We start from the raw sequence: 2,500 nt of genomic DNA, 5'->3' as shown, positions 1-2,500 counted from the left end.
CGATGGTGGTCGAGGCAAGCGCCCGCACCAGGGCCCAGCGTGTGCCGATGGTGCTCGAGGCAAGCGCCCTCACCAAGGCCGAGCGTGTGCCGATGGTGGTCGAGGCAACCGGCCGCACCAAGGGCCGGCGTGTGCCGATGGTGTTCGAGGCAACCGCCCGCACCAGGGCCCAGCGTGTGCCGATGGTGGTCGAGCCAGGAGCCCGCACCAAGGGCCGGCTTGTGCCGATGGTGTTCGGGGCAAGCGCCCGCACCAGGGCCCAGCGTGTGCCGATGGTGCTGGGGGCAAGCGCCCGCCCCAGGGCCCAGCGTGTGCCGATGGTTATCGGGGCAACCGGCCGCACCAGGGCCCAGGGTCTGCTGATGGTGCTCGAGGCAACCGCCCGCACCAAGGCTCAGCATGTGCCGATTGTGATCGAGGCAACAACCCACACCAGGGCCCAGCTTGTGCCGATGGCGGTCGAGGCAAGTGCCCGTACCGAAGGGCAGCCTATGCCGATGATGGTCGATGCATGTGCCATCACCATGCGTCATCATGTGCCATTGATGGTCGAGGCCTTGGCCGAAGTTCGATTTTGAGCCACGGTGCCCATGCTTGGCTCCAGCATGTGCTGGTGCCGCATTTTTTTCACTCGGGACAGCATCGTCGGAGCATCGCCGGAGCATCGCCGGAGTACCGCCGGAGAACCTGACCGGCGGCATTGGGGTTCCGGCGATTGGGAGGGGGGCCGGGGGGGTGTGCGCACATGATGTGCGATGGGTGCTGGTACTTGGCCTTGTGTTGGCCCCCTATCCCTCATCAAACCTCTGAGAATTCACACCCCCTTAAAGAGCATTTGAGATTTTACAGGTTTGCTACCAGTAGCCGTTAAAGTGTCTGAAATGGGGACACTTTTTTCAAACGGTCACAAAATCTTCTCTACTTCGAGTTTTTAGCTGAATTTTTTTGTGCATGCCAACAAAAATAGAAGGATCATGCCTACAAAATTTGGGGCCAAAAATCCTTATAAAAAAATTTTAAAAAATCCCGAACCGCAAAAAGTTTCGAAAATCGTGAAAAATAGAAAACGAGTCATCTTCCAACGAAACTTCACGTGAAGGCTTAGGGGACCATTGTATGAATTTACAAGCCATAAAAATGGCATTGGCACGGCAGAAATTTGAAGATGTGCCTAAACCCACCAGGGCCCAGCGTGTGCCGATGGTGCTCGAGGCAACCGCCCGCACCAGGGCCCAGCGTGTGCCGATGGTGCTCGAGGCAACCGCCCGCACCAGGGCCGATAGTGTGCCGATGGTGCTCGAGGCAACCTGTCGCACCAGGGCCCAGCGTGTGCCGATGGTGATCGAGGCAACCTGCCGCACCAGGGCCCAGCGTGTGCCGATGGTGGTCGAGGCAAGCGCCCGCACCAGCGCCCAGCGTGTGCCGATGGTGCTCGAGGCAACCGACCGCACCAGGGCCCAGCGTGTGCCGATGGTGCTCGAGGCAACCTGCCGCACCAGGGCCCAGCGTGTGCCGATGGTGCTCGAGGCAAGCGCCCGCACCAGGGCCCAGCGTGTGCCGATGGTGGTCGAGGCAAGCGCCCGCACCAGGGCCTAGCGTGTGCCGATGGTGGTCGAGGCAACCTGCCGCACCAGGGCCCAGCGTGTGCCGATGGTGCTCGAGGCAACCGACCGCACCAGGGCCCAGCGTGTGCCGATGGTGCTCGAGGCAACCTGCCGCACCAGGGCCCAGCGTGTGCCGATGGTGGTCGAGGCAAGCGCCCGCACCAGGGCCCAGCGTGTGCCGATGGTGGTCGAGGCAACCTGCCGCACCAGGGCCCAGCGTGTGCCGATGGTGCTCGAGGCAAGCGCCCGCACCAGGGCCGAGCGTGTGCCGATGGTGCTCGAGGCAAGCGCCCGCACCAGGGCCCAGCGTGTGCCGATGGTGCTCGAGGCAACCGACCGCACCAGGGCCGAGCGTGTGCCGATGGTGGTCGAGGCAACCGCCCGCACCAGGGCCCAGCGTGTGCCGATGGTGGTCGAGGCAACCTGCCGCACCAGGGCCCAGCGTGTGCCGATGGTGCTCGAGGCAACCGACCGCACCAGGGCGGAGCGTGTGCCGATGGTGGTCGAGGCAAGCGCCCGCACCAGGGCCCAGCGTGTGCCGATGGTGGTCGAGGCTGCCGATGGTGGTCGAGGCAACCTGCCGCACCAGGGCCCAACGTGTGCCGATGGTGCTCGAGGCAACCGACCGCACCAGGGCCGAGCGTGTGCCGATGGTGCTCGAAGCAAGCTGCCGCACCAGGGCCCAGCGTGTGCCGATGGTGGTCGAGGCAACCGCCCGCACCAGGGCCCAGCGTGTGCCGATGGTGATCGAGGCAACCGACCGCACCAGGGCCCAGCATGTGCCGATGGTGCTCGAGGCAACCTGCCGCACCAGGGCCCAGCGTGTGCCGATGGTGGTCGAGGGAACCTGCCGCACCAGGGCCCAGCGTGTGCCGATGGTGGTCGAGGCAACCGCC

The sequence above is a fragment of the Durio zibethinus genome, unplaced genomic scaffold, assembly GCF_047325235.1.
Source record: "Durio zibethinus cultivar Kanyao isolate XHJ-2024 unplaced genomic scaffold, ASM4732523v1 HiC_scaffold_388, whole genome shotgun sequence".
In the NCBI taxonomy this organism is placed as follows: domain Eukaryota; kingdom Viridiplantae; phylum Streptophyta; class Magnoliopsida; order Malvales; family Malvaceae; genus Durio; species Durio zibethinus.
Note: the sequence above shows the minus strand (reverse complement) of the source record.